At 45.1% G+C, this 18810-nt stretch overlaps 1 non-coding gene across 1 annotated transcript; it reads left to right on the top strand.

Moving 5' to 3' along the window:
- Nucleotides 1–749: 749 nt before the first annotated feature.
- On the top strand, nt 750–824 carry Trnat-ugu (transfer RNA threonine (anticodon UGU)). The gene has a single exon. It is a non-coding gene; the product is annotated as a tRNA-Thr (tRNA).
- Nucleotides 825–18810: the final 17986 nt, after the last annotated feature.

The raw sequence follows: 18810 nt of genomic DNA, 5'->3' as shown, positions 1-18810 counted from the left end.
TAGTCGTCATCAAAAGTCGTGCTTAAGAGCTGATAGAGCTCAGGACTATGTGAAAATTAATAAAATAAACATACGATAAACATCAAAGACAGTATATTTTCAGCATAACGATGCATAAGAAAGCCCTTTTCCAGCTATAAGCTTTGATTACTTAGGCTAAATGCTACCCATAAAACAATATGTATATTTTTAATGATAATTAAATGGACACCCTAGCTGCAAACAGGCGTTGATGTACTTCATTGGGGACATGTTGAAAATGTGTGACCCGACCGGGACTCGAACCCGGGATCTCCTGCTTACATGGCAGACGCTCTATCCATCTGAGCCACCGCGGGCACAGAGGATAGTGCGTCTGCAGGGACTTATCACTTGCACGCGACCCGTGAGATCCACATTCGCAACATGTCCACACCACTACATTAGTAGTGCGCCTAATAGATGTTTGCCCATCATACTCGTTACTCGTGGCAGATTAATCTACCAAGTCCCGTACGAGTTCGGGCATAGCGTGTGCGTTCGCACAAGAAGGTCAATGGCCGGGAAGCCATATTTTAACTATATATGACGGTAGTATCTGTTCCCGAAAGAACAGTTACCGTGGATAACCATGCAGCTTTGCTAGAAATGAAATGATAATTAATAATCTATTAGGCGCACTACTAATGTAGTGGTGTGGACATGTTGCGAATGTGGATCTCACGGGAGGCGTGCAAGTGATAAGTCCCTGCAGACGCACTATCCTCTGTGCCCGCGGTGGCTCAGATGGATAGAGCGTCTGCCATGTAAGCAGGAGATCCCGGGTTCGAGTCCCGGTCGGGGCACACATTTTCAACATGTCCCCAATGAAGTACATCAACGCCTGTTTGCAGCTAGGGTGTCCATTTAATTATCATTTCATTTCTAGCAATGCTGCATGGTCATCCACGGTAACTGTTCTTTCGGGAACAGATACTACCGTCATATATATATTTTTTAAGTTTTGCAGCGTTTTCCCGCAATTACCAACCACGCAAACGTTGAGGACAAATTCCTACAGATAGGTCCAGTGATGTTCACCAATTACTGGCCCAACTAGTGGCTAGAAGTATCAAAAAATTATGTTACTGTTAATAAGTGCTCCACGGATTTGTTCTATAGATAATAAACGTAGTATATGACGTCTTAATATCTTAACACGTATCCTGAAACAGGCCGTATATGATTTTTTTTTTTTCTTCTTCGAGTGCTGCTTATACGTTGAGTCTCTTGAGCGGTGTGTGATTTTCGTAACAACTGAGACACGTCGTATGGGTGTATATGAAGGATCCAACTTGCTTCAGCACTGCGTTCATTACACTGAGATGACAAAAGTCAAGGAATATCTGCCAATATCGTGTCGGCCCTCTTTTTGCCCGGCGTAGTGCAGCAGCTAGACGTCGCAAGGACTCTACAAGTCGTTGGAAGTCATCTGTAGAAACATACACCCATGCTGCCTCTGTAGCGGTCCACAATTGCGAAGCTGTTGTCGGCGCAGAATTTTGTGCACGGATTGACCTGCCGACTACGTCCCGTAAACGTTCGATCAGATTTATGTCGGACGATCTGGGTGGTCAAATCATTCGCTCGAATGGTCCAGAATGTTGTTCAAACGGGTCGCGAAAAATTGTGAGCTGGCGTCGCGCCATTGTTGTTTAGCAACGTAAAGTCCATGAACGGCTGCAATGATAGTGTCAGTTGGACCAGAGGACCCAGTCCATTGCATGTAAAGACAGCCCACAGCGTTATGCAGGCCCCACCAGGTTGCACAGTGTCTTGTTGGCGGCTTGGGTCAGTGGCTTCGTGGAGTCTACGCCACACTCAAACCAACTGAAATCTGCACTGATCTGACCAGGCCACCGGTTTCCAGTCGTCTAGTGCCCGAACGGCATGGTCACGAGCCCAGGAGAGGCACTGCGGGCGATGTCGTGTTGCTAGCAAAGTTACTCGCATCGGTCGTCTGCTTCCATAGTCCATTAACGCCAAATTTCATCGCATTATCCGAACGGATACGTTCTTCATACGTCCCACATTGATGTCTGCGGTGCAGTCATGCAGTGTTGTTGGTCTGTTAGCACTGACAACTCTAAGCAAATGCCGCTGGTCTCGGCTGTCAGTGATGAGAGATAATCCCTCCAGTGTGGTATTCTCACCACACTCGTGATCTACATCTACATCCATACTCCGCAAGCCGCCTGACGGTGTGTGGCGGAGGGTACCCTGAGTACCTCTATCGGTTCTCCCTTCTATTCCAGTCTCGTATTGTTCGTGGAAAGGAGGATTGTCGGTATGCTTCTGTGTGGGCTCTAATCTCTCTGATTTTATCCTCATGGTCTCTTCGCGAGATATACGTAGGAGGGAGCAATATACTGTTTGACTCTTCGGTGAAGGTATGTTCTCGAAACTTTAACAAAAGCCCATACCGAGCGTCTCTCCTGCAGAGTCTTCCACTGAAGTTTAGCTATCATCTCCGTAACGCTTTCGCGATTACTAAATGATCCTGTAACGAAGCGCGCTGCTCTCCGTTGGATCTTCTCTATCTCTTCTATCAACCCTATCTGGTACGGATCCCACACTGCTGAGCAGTATTCAAGCAGTGGGCCAACAAGCGTACTGTAACCTACTTCCTTTGTTTTCGGATTGCACTTCCTTAAGATTCTTCCAATGAATCTCAATCTGGCATCTGCTTTACCGACGATGAACTTTATATGATCATTCCATTTTAAATCACTCCTAATGCGTACTCCCAGATAATTTATGGAATTAACTGCTTCCAGTTGCTGACCTGCTATTTTGTAGCTAAATGATAAGGGATCTATCTTTCTATGTATTCGCAGCACATTACACTTGTCAAGAAACACGGCATCTACCTGTGAACCGGTGTCTATGGCCCTCCGAGTCTCGTGGACGAATAGCGCGAGCTGGGTTTCGCACGACCGTCTTTTTCGAAACCCATGCTGATTCCTACAGGGTAGATTTCTAGTCTCCAGAAAAGTCATTATACTCGAACATAATACGTGTTCCAAAATTCTACAACTGATCGACGTTAGAGATATAGGTCTATAGTTCTGCACATCTGTTCGACGTCCCTTCTTGAAAACGGGGATGACCTCTGCCCTTTTCCAATCCTTTGGAACGCTACGCTCTTCTAGATACCTACGGTACACCGCTGCAAGAAGGGGGGCAAGTTCCTTCGCGTACTCTGTGTAAAATCGAACTGGTATCCCATCAGGTCCAGCGGCCTTTCCTCTTTTGAGCGATTTTAATTGTTTCTCTATCCCTCTGTCGTCTATTTCGATATCTACCATTTTGTCATCTGTGCGACAATCTAGAGAAGGAAATACAGTGCAGTCTTCCTCTGTGAAACAGCTTTCGAAAAAGACATTTAGCATTTCGGCCTTTAGTCTGTCATCCTCTGTTTCAGTACCATTTTGGTCACAGATGCTGTGAATCTCGGAATATTGAATTCCCTAACGCTTTTCAAAGCAGAATGTCCCATGCGTCTCTTTCCAACCACCAATCCGTATTCAAAGTCTGTTGGTTTCCGCCGAGCGGCAATAAGCACGTCGGAAACCTTTTCACACGAGTCACCTGAGTACAGATGACATCTCCGCCTATGCACTGCCCTTTTATGCCTTGTGTACGCGATACTACAACTACCTTTAATTGTGCATGGCTTATTCCATTGTTTCTGTCATATCAGTGTACTTTCCTCGTTGCTTGTTAACAGTGTGTCATCTTTTTAGTGATGTGACAAATATTCCTCTTACGCTGAGAATCTTAGTTATACCTAAATATTAGACCAATTGACTTGAGGAGAGCCACTCAGTATGTGAGCCCTAACTTAGTTGCTTTTTGAAGATGGCAACAAACTAATGGCCGGCCAGGTTGGCCGAGCGATTCTAGACGCTACAGTCTGGAACCGCGCGATCGCTACAGTCGCAGGTTCGAATCCTGCCTCGGGCATGGATGTGTGTGATATCCTTAGGTTAGTTAGGTTTAAGTAGTTCTAAGTTCTAGGGGACTGATGACCTCAGATGTTAAGTCCCATAGTGCTTAGAGCCATTTGAACCATTTTTGAACAAACTAATATTTGAAACCCAGTCTGTCTAAAATTCAAGCAAAATTAGGACTAAATCTACTTTGAACACCCCGTTTGTATGTCAGCTAGCACTGTGCTACCTCCCTTCCGTGATGGAAGCATTCTTTCGACGCAGAATTTTGAACATGTACTTTTCCATGATGGCTCTTACAAATATCTGCAAGCCGAAGAGTTCCGTGTTCGACTAGCCGATGGTTCCGAAGCTATATGAGAAGGCTTGGACTTCAAATATACGGTCCAGTCACATTAATGCGACCACTGGCTATGCTCGACGTCAACATCAAATAATCGCTCACACCTGGCAAGTGGCAGCACTAGGAGCGGAGGGTATATGAAATGTGTCGAGGAGGCGTGGGAAACAGTGCAGTCTTTATCGTAATGCGGAAACGGGGCGACTTATCTGACGTCCAAAAGGGCATTATCATTGGCTTTTGGACCAAGGCTGTAAGTATTTTCGAAAGTGCTACGTTTGTAAATTTTTCGCGTGCCGCCGTGGCGAAATGGCGCTATCCAAAATCTGCACCGAGATAACTTGGTACAACACAGGCCACAGATGACAGGGGTGAATGACGGCTGCGGAAATTTGTACGGATGAATAGACGGGCTACTGTATGAATGCAGAGTCTCGCGGCGATAATATTGAATAAAATGTTCTCGCGTTTCCAACTGTGTCAATTGCTTAAAACTACACGAGCTTTCGGCCAAGCACACCTTGGCCATAGTCAAGTGGTACGACTGCCAGTGGGCTGTTGGTGCGCCCTTATATACGCTAGTTGCCGGCTGTGACGTCACTGGTGCTCGTGACATTGTCATATATGGGCACGTTTTGTGTCGGCTTTCGATGTGCCCTCTTCAACCGCGCGATCGCTGGATCCCACGCAGTGCTGAGCTGCAAGCCAACGTCTCTATTCAGGGTGTTTGCGGTGATTTTTATTTCAATAGCTTCCTTTATTAAGCTGTCCCAGAAGCCGTTAGTGCGAGCCACGACGGAGGTTCATTCCATGTTTTATATACCTGGAAATTCAATAGAAAGACTTTGTGTTTAGATGGCACATGATGTTTGTGATAACCTTTATGAAGATCTGAAGATGGTAACTTAGTTTTACCGAAACCAGTTACCTACAATAAAGTTTCTTTTAGCGATTTCGGCAAAGAAGTTCTTCGTCTCCTAAGTAATACTACAGATCACCTCTTAAAGTTCAACATGGATAAACCAATAATCCATCTCTAAGTGCTCATGATCTTAAACATCAAACAAGTAATTAATAGTTCGTAGTATAAGGTTTTATTGCGTCCTTTCGTTTGAGTTATTCCTTCAGTTTGCGAATGATAGATTGATGGTTAGGGGCACAAATTCGCAGAATACTTCTGATAATTACAACAAGAATATTTTCTGTGATGTCGGTGAATATGGTTGTTGATAAATTTCACGTGAAATACAGTTCTTGCTTTCCTTTTCACTTGCCTTGTTTTAATATAGATTTGTGATTTCACCGTTCTTTACCTTCAGAAAGTTGTTCGTGGCTACAGCTCCGAGTTATTCAGAGAGCCTCTGTTATGCTACGCCGGCAAGTTGTGCGAATTCCTTTTCTAAACTCTGAGGTAAGTCTTTTCCAGTTGGCTCTCACATCAGTTTTTAGCAGCATAATTTACCATTAAGGATGTACCAGCAATTTATTCGTTTCTTTGGTCTGCTTCAAGCGGAGCCCTATGCCGTCCAGCGCAGTGACTATTGAGACTGTGTGTTCTTATAAAAAAAGTAAATTAGTTACAACATGTTAACGTCACTACCGATATTCGGATGTAGGTTATGATATGTTCAATATGCCTGCCATCCTTAGCGATAATGTGGCGCTGACGAATAGCGAAATTCTGCATGTCCCGCTGAAGTGTCGGAACATCGATGCTGTCGATGACCTCCTGAATGGCTATTTTCAGTTCAGCAATGGTTTTTAGGTTATTGCTGTACGCCTTAATACAGCCCCACAAAAAGAAGCCGCAAGTGTTCATATCAGGAGAATATGGCGACCCATCGAGGCCCATGCTAGTGGCCTCTGGGTACCCCAGAGCCAGAATGCACCCCCAAAAGTGCTCCTTCGAGACATCAAACACTCTCCTGCTTCGATGTTGTCGAGCTCCGTCTTGCATGAACCACATTTGTCGAAAGCAGGGTCACTTTGGATAATGGGGATGAAAATACACTCCTGGAAATTGAAATAAGAACACCGTGAATTCATTGTCCCAGGAAGGGGAAACTTTACTGACACATTCCTGGGGTCAGATACATCACATGATCACACTGACAGAACCACAGGCACATAGACACAGGCAACAGAGCATGCACAATGTCGGCACTAGTACAGTGTATATCCACCTTTCGCGGCAATGCAGGCTGCTATTCTCCCATGGAGACGATCGTAGAGATGCTGGATGTAGTCCTGTGGAACGGCTTGCCATGCCATTTCCACCTGGCGCCTCAGTTGGACCAGCGTTCGTGCTGGACGTGCAGACCGCGTGAGACGACGCTTCATCCAGTCCCAAACATGCTCAATGGGGGACAGATCCGGAGATCTTGCTGGCCAGGGTAGTTGACTTACACCTTCTAGAGCACGTTGGGTGGCACGGGATACATGCGGACGTGCATTGTCCTGTTGGAACAGCAAGTTCCCTTGCCGGTCTAGGAATGGTAGAACGATGGGTTCGATGACGGTTTGGATGTACCGTGCACTATTCAGTGTCCCCTCGACGATCACCAGTGGTGTACGGCCAGTGTAGGAGATCGCTCCCCACACCATGATGCCGGGTGTTGGCCCTGTGTGCCTCGGTCGTATGCAGTCCTGATTGTGGCGCTCACCTGCACGGCGCCAAACACGCATACGACCATCATTGGCACCAAGGCAGAAGCGACTCTCATCGCTGAAGACGACACGCCTCCATTCGTCCCTCCATTCACGCCTGTCGCGACACCACTGGAGGCGGGCTGCACGATGTTGGGGCGTGAGCGGAAGACGGCCTAACGGTGTGCGGGACCGTAGCCCAGCTTCATGGAGACGGTTGCGAATGGTCCTCGCCGATACCCCTGGAGCAACAGTGTCCCTAATTTGCTGGGAAGTGGCGGTGCGGTCCCCTACGGCACTGCGTAGGATCCTACGGTCTTCGCGTGCATCCGTGCGTCGCTGCGGTCCGGTCCCAGGTCGACGGGCACGTGCACCTTCCGCCGACCACTGGCGACAACATCGATGTACTGTGAAGACGTCACGCCCCACGTGTTGAGCAATTCGGCGGTACGTCCACCCGGCCTCCCGCATGCCCACTATACGCCCTCGCTCACAGTCCGTCAACTGCACATACGGTTCACGTTCACGCTGTCGCGGCATGCTACCAGTGTTAAAGACTGCGATGGAGCTCCGTATGCCACGGCAAACTGGCTGACACTGACGGCGGCGGTGCACAAATGCTGCGCAGCTAGCGCCATTCGACGGCCAACACCGCGGTTCCTGGTGTGTCCGCTGTGCCGTGCGTGTGATCATTGCTTGTACAGCCCTCTCGCAGTGTCCGGAGCAAGTATGGTGCGTCTGACACACCGGTGTTAATGTGTTCTTTTTTCCATTTCCAGGAGTGTATTTTCCGAAACCTTCACGTACCGTTCGGTAGTTACCTTGCCATCAGGGAATATCGCACCGATTATTCCGATACTGGACATTGCGCACCGCACAGTCACCCGTTGAGGGTGAAGAGACTTCTCGATCGCGAAGTGAGGATTCTCAGTCTCCCAAAATGCACCAGTTTTGCTTATTGACGAACCCATCCAAACGAAAGGGGGCTTCGCCGCTAAACCACAACAACGAGGCGCGTTCCCGCGGCCAACAGTGCAGTTTGAACGTCCTAACGCAAACCGTTCAGAATTTATGACGATTTTATTTCATATAGTTCAATAATTGTCATCCTGTACTTTTTTTGGACGAGGTGGTACTTTTGGTTCCAAAAGTGGATGAATCCTTTTGTATTTGAATTACTGCCGAGTGCAGACTCATTGCTAGACCACCACAGCGCTAATCATTGTGAACTTTGTTACGGTTACAGTAGTTCTCTTGTTTTTTAATTTTATGTTGACGTCCCCTCGACGAGCAACAGAAGCGCAGTCGTACATCAAGAGTACGCACAGCGCCTGATATCTGCAATGGATTGTGTGTGATTGACTTGTGTGTTGCAGTTCATCTGCGGGGCGCCATTGTTTACACCTTAACAATGAATAGTTCTTTCTGGGGTTTACTCTTCTATAATCGCTGTGTTCTTATGAAGCAGGAGAGACGGTGGGACGCAGCACGTCTGTATTTCTCTTTACTTGTCCCTGGGGAGGTGGGGGGGGGGGGGGCGGTGAGGACCATCGTTTATGGTGAGGAGCTTACATGACGACAATTATAATCCCTTCCAGTTCCCTATTATTATTACTCAAGCCATAACGATAACTAACGTTTTTCACTTTAGCGTTCACATCATTTAACTGATTCATGAAGCTGAGTGAAAAATTAGGAACTTATAAAATTACAATTTTTATAGGTTACGTGATATAGTGCCTGGACAGCTACATAAGTAACAGCCACCGTATGGTGCGTGGCGGAGGGTACGTTATACCACTACTAATCATTTCCTTTCCTGTTCCATTCGCATATAGACAAATAGAGAAACGGATGTCGATATACGAGGTCTAATTTCTCTTAGCTTGTCTTCGCTGTCTTTACGCGAAATGTGCGTTGTCGGCAGCAGAATCGTTCTGCAAATGCCGGTTCCGTAAATTTTCCCAAAAATTTTCCACGGAAAGAGCGTCGTTTTCCCTCCAGGGATTCCCATTTGAGCTGTCGAGGCATCTCAGTAACACTCGCAAGACAATCGAATCTACCGGTAACAAATCTACCAGCGCGCTTCTGAATTGCTTCGATGTCTTCTAAAGACCGACCTGGTGGGGATCCCAAATATTCCGAGAAGTACTCCAGAGTGGGTTGCACTAGTGTTCTATACATGGCCTGTCTTACAGCTGGACCACACTTTTCTAAAATTCTCAGAGTAAACCTTCCCTTTGTAATGGTCGCCTAGTCGTTGATATTGCTAATTGCTGTAATCGCACTATTTCACTCCCATTTACGGAGCTTGTTAGCACTTGATGTTAGGTTGGCGCCATTAAAATGCATTGTAGTAATCGCTGCTGCTTGCTGGATCGCTGCTGTGTCTCGATGCTGATGCTGGCTCTAAATCTGGTTGTCTAGGGTTAAAAACATGAGGTCCCGTGTTTTTTATGTGCTTTTGATGATAAAGAACGAGCGAAACCAACACATATGTAAACTTCAAATATTTATTACTTTGGTGGCCATCTTAATTCCACTGTCCACCAAAGACCATAACACAACACAAAGTAGTACTTCCTTTACATGTTCTTTGCATTGTTTATCCATCTCAAACAATAACACAGAAACACACTTTACCAAAGTGACATTCCGACTGCCTCTCGACCCTTCTTGCTGCTTGTATTTATAACATTGTCAAAGAACTACTAAAAAGAGATATAGTTTATAAGTCACATGTACATCTGTTATCATAATTTGTGCAGATAAGTTATTAATTTGCATCGAGTGACATAGTTTAACATGTTATTAAAATGACAGACAGATTTGTTGACTTGACAGAATAATTCTTTGTTACAAAAAGGCCGTTTTTTAGAAGTTTGTCAATTGACTTCTCTAATTTGCATAAATAAGTAAATAACATGAATTATTAAGAATTACATTGGTTTTCGTCTAAAATAGGATTGATTACGTGAATACTGAGTGAAAACGCTTCTAGTGAACAAATAGGTTTCACTGGGTGATTTTTATTTAAGGAGATCCAAAATACCTAAGTTGGCCACTATTTTTCGTACTTCATATTAATTATTTAAGATGAACTTAGTGTTTTTACATGATGACATTTGCTGTATCAGTGATCAAGTGATATTAACTTTTGTATGGGTCAGTTATTCAGTATAATTTAATGGGTTGACTGTTTATGGAGACATGTTGTGCAATCATTGTTAACATACACAATAACTTTTCTATACTCATAAATACTCGTTAAACTGGTTGAATTTGGAGGGTATCGCATACTTCATTAAAGTGAAGCCTTTAATATGTTCCATTACACCTTCCAGCGACCTTACATGCTCGTTCCATTGCATAGTGCATTGCAACGTGATGCATATATGTTTGATCGACGTGACTTCGTTATGCAGCATAACACTAACGCTGTATTAGAACACTGGAGGATTGCTTTTCCTACTCATGTGCATCATCTTACATTTTTCTACATTTGAAGCAAGCTGCTATTCATCATACCAAATAGGAATTCTGACTGTGTTATCTTGTATCTTTCTACAGTCACTCAACGACGGTCCTTTCCTGTAGACTACAGCTCATTAGCAAGCCATCGCAGATTGCTGCTGTCCCTATCGGACAGCTCATTTATGTATACAGGGAACAACAGCGGCCCTATCGCACTTCCCTAGGCCACACCTGACGATACCGCCGTCTCTGATGAACACTCGCCGTTGCGGACAAGGTAATAGTTTTTATTAATTAAGAAATCTTCGAGCCGCTCACATATCTGGGAACCTGTACCGTATGCTCGAACCTTTAACAGTCTGCAGTGGGGCACCATGTCGAAAGCTTTCTGGAAATTTAGGAATTTGGATTCTGCGAGTTGTCATTCACAATATATTGTGCGAGAAAAGGGAGAGCTGAGTTTCGGACGAACGATGTTTTCTAAATCAGTGCTCATCTATGGACAGAAACTTTTCCGAAGGAAATTTATTATATTGGAACACAAAATATGTTCAATAATTCTGTAGAATACTGACGTTGAGGATATGGGTCTGCAATTTTGCGGGTCCGTTCTTCCACCATGCTTATATACAGAAGTTACCTGCGTTTTCTTCCAGTTCCTTGGGATTTTGCGGTGGGCGAGAAATTCCGATAAATGCAAGCTCGGTAACGCTGTAATATTAAACAAGCTAATAATAAATCTCTAGCCTGATGTTATGATACTTGACGGGGTTGGGGAGAGAGGGGAGCAACAACACGTATTATGCGGAATTCTTACGAAGCACTGCCACAGATGGGATATTTATAGACAATTCGATGGGATTGTAGAATGTTTTATGATTAGTTGGTTGGTTGATTTGGAGGTTCGGGGGGGGGGGGGGAGAATCAAATAGCGGGGTCATCGGTCCAGTGTTCTTTGCAAATGGGTCCAAGGCAGAAATCACAGTACTCCGATAGATCATACGAGTTATCATTGTCAATTAAAACCTGAATATCAACGCACGGTTTCTTACCAAGAAGTGGCGAGTTTTGACTATTTGTGTGTCCACGCAAGCAGTAGGAAAGCAATCTTTATTTTTCGTTGGCATTCAAGCAACATAAATTTCACAATACACGCTTAAAAATTACTCATTTCCCTTCCAGTTGCTACCGTTGAGTTGGATGCTGGACAGTCGTTACTGAAACTTGTTTTGCGCTGATAAATGGCCATTTGATATTTTGATGAGAGTACTGGGTGAGTTGAATTTAACGGTATTGTAAACAAGATGCCTCACATATATACAGGCGGACACATGCTGACTGTTCATCGCTTCATTCCGCTGCTGCTGCTGCTCACGAGTACAGTCGAAGCTATCGTAGACGTAGAAATGCTGGTGAAATCAGACGAGTTTATCTCCGTTTGTCGTCCGATGCGTGACACTCTTAGTGGTAGGGCAATGCCTCCAAAATCTCTCGTGGCATCTGAGGAACGCGAAACGCAGATAAGCAACATGGCATTAGTGACGGGGAGCGTCGCAACATTGCACAGTCACGCCACGTGCTGCGTACGTATGAATCTTGCTCACGGGATGGCGAAAGGCTGCGACCTATTCATCTTTCGGGGAAGCTCTCAAATGGGGAATGTCGAACATGTACACCTCTTTCGGTTCGAGCTAACCAGCTTATTACAGCATAACGTTTTAGTGACTCAGTTATGTTTACCCGTAACGAAAACTTTAATGTCCGTGAAATCATAATGACTTAATTTGGCTTTCCAAGAACCATGTATTTTTGAGGTACCTTTTCAGTTGTGTTTCCGAATCAGTGAAAGATGTTAAGTCTCACTATTACAAACAATTTTTTGGACAGCCAAAAAAAATTGAGCTTTTTGCTGTATACATTGCTATGGCTGCTATGTAGTGGTTGGTTGGAGCAGTATTGGCATACGATTGCGTCCCATATGTGTTCCATCGGGTTCAGATCAGACGAATTTGGTGGCCGACATATCAATCTGAGTTTCTATCACGCACTTAAAATGTCTGTAGCACAATTATGGCCTTGTGACGCTGGCAGTTATCCCGGTAGAAGATTCCATCGCCTTAGTGGACGACATCTTGAAGGAACATAGACAGTCCGCAGTAATGCTTACGAAGTTCACAGTTCCATGGAGCCTTCTATTACCACCACAGGTCCCTTGATGTCACGTTACGATCTAATTTTCCGTGATTCCTTCAAGCTATAAAGATGACCGAGTTAACAGTAAGTGCTCGGAACTTGAACCACCGACGATAATACTCGAACATATAGCAAGCTGTACTGCAGTTTTCGATATCCATGCAACTTTAGTGTAACGCCAAAGGTGTTCGGCAGGTGAAATAAAATTTAAAAAAAAATCGCCAGGTGCGAATAGGACTCGCGCTCAAGTTCCGTACAAATTTAATTATGTATATAGAAAGTTCATCCATACCAGGAGTCAAGAATCTCGTCGATTTTTGCCTGTTATCGAAATTCATACCGGAAAGATAGTGGTCCCGAAAATGATTCAATTTTTATTTTGAAGTCTGATAACAAAATGACAAAAGAAATATTTTTCTCGTGTGATATAACCAAAAATTTACAATTTTCTGATTTTTTGCTTTACTTGCACTGTAAAACCTAGCTTCTTGCCAAGTTTCATAATTCTAGGTCAATGGGAAGTACCCTATAGCCTATAGGTTTTGATGAGTGAGTTTGCGAGTATCAAAATGTGTGACATAAATGGGCATATCTTTTGATTGCATTGACTTAGGAGCTTCCATTTATTACATCACCAAGGAACTATAGATCTTACTATGTGATATAAATTTTAGCTTGATACGTCCATCCATTCCTGAGGAAAAGGAGTCTTAATGGAAGGACGGACGGACAGACAGTCCGTCAGATAATAAATGGCAAAAAAATTTTTTCGTGTGATATAATTACAAATTCGCAATTTTCGGACTTTTCCTTTACTTTTACGGTGAGACCTTGTTTCTTACCAAATTTTATGATTGTAGACTAACGGGAAGTACGTTACAGGTTTCGACGAATGAGTTTACGAATATCAAAATAAGTGACATAAATGGTCGTATCTTTTGATTACATTGACTTAAAAGTTTCAATTTTTTACACCACCAAGGTACCGTAAACCTTAGTAAGTGACAAAAATTTCAACATGATACATCTACCCGTTCCTGAGAAAAAATGGTTATTAACAGTAGGACAGACAGACAGAGGGGCAACAACGTGATCCTATAACGGTTCCGTTTTTGGCGATTGAGATACAGAACCCTAAAAGTATTAGTTTTTCACTATCCCCACAGAAAGTGATGTAACAGAGTGAAATAAGAGCATCTGAATGGGCCGCTCCACTTCACAGAGAATGACTGTGACTGGGGAGCAGCGACAGATGTGCACCCCGCCTTGCTGTTGCTCCTCTCGAGCCATGTGCTGGTGGCGTGTTTGGCAACAGTGGAAAAACAAAGCACTGCCAGTTATGAGCTCTCATGTAGAGAGTGCTACACGTGCACAGCTATTCATGATTTATTAGCAATGAGACGAAATTGGATGTCAGCTGAATAACAAATGCATCAGGACATTTGAACGCTTTTAATGATGCCCAAGTCGACTGTTGGTGATGTGACTGTGAAGTGGAAACGCAAAGAAACAACCGCAGCTTAACTTCATATGCTAAAATACAAGGAATGTAGAGCATTGCAGAGAGTGGTTGGAACAAGTGGCATGGAACCAGAAGAAGGATTCAAACCTGAGTACCAAAGTACAATCAGCAGTCTATAACTGTGCGTATGGAGTTAAACAAGAACTGGGTACAATGGTCGAACAGCTCTTCATAAGCCACATACTTCTATACTCAAAGCAAATCAACGCTTGAGGTGTTCTAAAGAGCTACGCCATTGAGATTAATTAAATAATTTTGTTGCTCTTATCAGTTAAGTGAAACAAAATACACTACTGGTCATTAAAATTGCTACACCAAGAAGAAATGCAGATGATAAACGGGTATTCATTGGACAAATATATTATACTAGAACTGACATGTGAGCACATTTTCACGCAATTTGGGTGCATAGATCCTGAGAAATCAGTACCCAGAACAACCACCTCTGGCTGTGATAACGGCCTTGATACGCCTAGGCATTGAGTCAAACAGAGCTTGGATGGCGTGTACAGGTACATCTGCCCATGCAGCTTCAACACGATACCACAGTTCATCTAGAGTAGTGACTGGCGTATTGTGACGAGCCAGTTGCTCGGCCACCACTGACGAGACGTTTTCAATTTGTGAGAGATCTGGAGAATGTGCTGGCCAGGGAAGCAGTCTAACATTTTCTGTATCCAGAAAGGCCCGTACAGGACCTGCAACATGCGGTGGTGCATTATCCTGCTGAAATGTAGGGTTTCGCAGGGATCGAATGAAGGGTAGAGCCACGGATCGCAACACATCTAAAATGTAATGTCCACTGTTCAAAGTGCCGTAAATGCGAACGAGAGGTGACCGAGACGGCCGGTCGGGGTGGCCGAGCGTTTCTAGGTGCTACAGTCTGGAACCGCGCGACCGCTACGGCCGCAGGTTCGAATCCTACCTCGGGCATGGATGTGTGTGATGTCCTTAGGTTAGTTAGGTTTAAGTAGTTCTAAGTTCTAGGGGACTGATGACCTCAGGTATTAAGTCCCACAGTGCTCAGAGCCATTTTTTTTTAAGTCCACAATATAGACAAACGATTTATCAGAGTGGGTGAACAGCACTATTAGATTGTTCGTTGGCAACGTTTCAGTCTGCATCAAATTATTGTCGTTGGTCGATCGTAAGGAAAATCTCCGCCTGTTGTGACGAATAGCAGCGCTCTTTAAACGTGGGTAAACGCAAGAAAATGCCCAGAAACAAGAACCTTATAATATCCAGTTACAGGATTAGTGGTGAACATCTTGAGCACGTCACAGCGTAGAACTACAGTACTTACGGTAATACTAAGAACTAATGTGGAATGATGCGTGCAAGTAAAATAGAGTATCTAATGGGTAAGGCGAATTGAAGACAAATTTTAGGCAAACGTAGAGGGTACAATGACTGTTGCAATTGGTGTACTTGTATAAAACATGGCCACCGGTAGCGTACTGCTTTATGTTGACCGATTTCGCTCGTCAAATGCGGGCACCTCAGATTTTGAGTGTCCTAGTGCAAAAACGTTGCACTTTAGAACTACTAACGTGTTGCCACTAGCGCAATGAAATTCTGAGGTGTTCGCGTTTGACGAGGGAAACCTGTCAAGCCGGCCCCTGTGGCGCGTGGTTCTAGGCGCTTCAGTCCGGATCCGCGCTGCTGCTACGGTCGCAGATTCGAATCCTGCCTCGGGCATGGATGTGTGTGATGTCCTTAGGTTAGTTAGGTTTGAGTAGTTATAAGTCTAGGGGAATGATGACCTCAGATGTTAAGTCCCATTGTGCTAAGAGCCATTTGAACCATTTGAAACCGGTCAAAATGAATTAAAATAATACGTGACGGGGTGGCCGTGACCTGCAGCTTACTTAAATTTAGATTTGTTGGAAGGGTTTTGGGAAGGTGCTGTGCATTTGTACAGGAAACAGCATACTAGAAGCTAATGGTGGTACTGCTGTTCCAGTGTGTGCAGTCCTTATTAAGTAGGCACGGCAGCAAATATCGAGCAAATTCAGAGGCATGTTGGTACCTTCTCAACAGGTCGTTATAGGCCATATGAAAGTGTAGCACAAGTGCTCGGAGAACTTTAATCGGAACCAATATTCTTTAGAAGATAATTCGATTTACGGTTTAAAGAAAATTCCTCCCAAGAAATAAAACAGCCTTAGGGCACATTGTACAAAGGAGAATCGTAATATTGGCTCCATTCAAGAACAGTTAAAGATCTTGAACGTAAAGGAGAAAAATAGGCACTTCGACATATTAGAAGGAATGGAGATTTATGTTCGAAGAGCGAAAGAGCTTGATGGACGTCCATAATGAGTTCTCCACCGGTGACTATTACAATATCTGCAATGAACTGTTCATCTGACGTTCGCTGCTCAGCTTTCGTAACACGCAGCTATGTACAGTGTCTGACAAAAGGTATCAAATGGTTCAAATGGCTCTGAGCGCTATGGGACTCAACTGCTGTGGTTATCAGTCCCCTAGAACTTAGAACTACTTAAACCTAACTAACCTAAGGACATCACACACATCCATGCCCGAGGCAGGATTCGAACCTGCGACCGTAGCAGTCCCACGGTTCCGGACTGCGCGCCCAGAACCGCGAGACCACCGCGGCCGGCGACAAAAGGTATCAAGTCATCCCTATATACTGTGGTATTGATTACCACACTCATGCTCATAAATTAAGGATAATTGCAGAATGTGGTGCCACACAATTTGGCACTACACAAAACTGACGCTAATAGCCCAGGCACATAGGGAACACACACGACACAGATCTGTAAGTCCACGGTATTGGTGATAAGTTGACAAAACCGTCCCGAAACACATGCGCTTCAAAACGCCACTGTTTCCTGCGCATGTACCCCGTCATCAATATGGGATATGATAGCCATGCACCCATACACAGGCCGCACAACAGCTTGGCATACTCTGGATGAAGTGGTCGAGCAGCTAGCACTTTGAAGACGTCCAGCGATACGTCGACCGAGAGCATTCCAGACGTGCTCGATGGGGTTTAGGTCTGGAGAACAGGCAGGCCACTCCATTCGCCTGATATCTTCTGTTTCAAGGTACTCCTCCACGATGGCAGCTCGTTGGGGCCGTGCGTTATCTTCCATCAGGAAGAAGGTGGGAACCACTGCACCCCTGAAAAGGCGGACATACTGGTGCAAAATGACGTCCCAATACACCTGACCTATTACAGTTCGTCTGTAAAAGACATGCAGGGGTGTACGTGCACCAATCATAATCCCAGCCCAAACCATCAAACCACGATCTCCATACAGGTCCCTTTCAAGGACATTAAGGGGTTGGTATCTGGTTCCTGGTTCACGCCAGATGAAAACCCGGCGAGAATCACTGTTCAGACTACACCTGGACTCGTCCGCGAACATAACCTGGGACCACTGTTCCACACCAGGCTTTACAGGCTCCCCTGTTACCAGGGGTCAGTGGAATGCACCTTGCAGGTCTCCGGGCGAATAAACCATGTCTGTTCAATCGTCTGTAGACTGTATGTCTGGGGACTACTGTTCCAGTGGCTGCGTCGAGGTCTCGAGCAAGGCTACCTGCAGTACTCCGTGGCCGTCTGCGAGCACTGATGGTGAGATATTGGTCTTCTTGTGGTGTTGTATACTGTGGACGTCCCGTACTGTAGCGTCTGGAAACGTTTCCTGCCTGCTGGAATCGTTGCCATGATCTTGAGATCACTCTTTGTGGCACACGGAGGGCTCGTGCTACGACCTGCTGTGTTTGACCAGCCTCCAGTTGCCCTAGTATTCTACCCCTCATAACGTCATCAATATATGTTCTTTGAGCCATTTTCAACACACAGTCACCATTAGCACATCTGAAAAGGTCTGCACACTTACTCGGATCACTCTATTCTGACATGCACCAACACACCTCTGCGTATGTGGACTGCTGCCAGCGCCACCGTGCGACGACCGCAGGTCAAATGCAAAGCAAGGTCATACCCCGAGGTGATTTAAACCCGCAACCCGCCCACCAGAGAATTGTTTCACCATGTATCAGCATTGTCCTTAATTTATGATCATGAGTGTAGATATCACGAGAGGATCCACCAGTGTAAAAGGAGGTTTGGAGTATTGCATTGTCGGTAGAAAAGAAGTAAAAGCAGAATGGTTCCGTCATCAGTGACTTCGATCGTGGACTAGTCATTGGTTGCCACCTGAGTAACATATCCATCAGGGACATTTCAACCGTTCTAATGCTTCCCAGGTCGACTGTTGGTGTGTAATGGAAACGCGAAGGAACAACCACAGCCAAGCCAAGACCCGGCAAGCCTCATGCACCGGGACCGTCGAGTACTGCAGAGGGTGGCTGCAAAAAGTGGTATGAAATCAGCGGAAGGGGTCACTCGTAAGTTCCAAAGTGCTGCCGACAGTCAAGATAACTCTGCGTGTGTAGTTAAAAAGAATGGGGTACAGTGGTCGGACAGGTCCTCATAAAGTCACACTTCTCTGCAGTCAAAGCTAAGCTACACTGGAAGTATTGTAAAGAGCTACGTCACTGTCGTATGGATGACTGAAAACGAGTGATTTGGAGCTATGAACCCCACTGTTCCTCGTGTAAATGTGATGAAAGGGTTTGGGTTTGACAAATTCCTGGAGAACGTTACGTGTAGTGCCGAC

Source organism: Schistocerca nitens, chromosome 1 (genome assembly GCF_023898315.1).
Source record: "Schistocerca nitens isolate TAMUIC-IGC-003100 chromosome 1, iqSchNite1.1, whole genome shotgun sequence".
NCBI classification, from domain to species: Eukaryota; Metazoa; Arthropoda; class Insecta; order Orthoptera; family Acrididae; genus Schistocerca; species Schistocerca nitens.
Note: the sequence above shows the minus strand (reverse complement) of the source record. Positions and strands in the feature narration are given on the sequence as shown.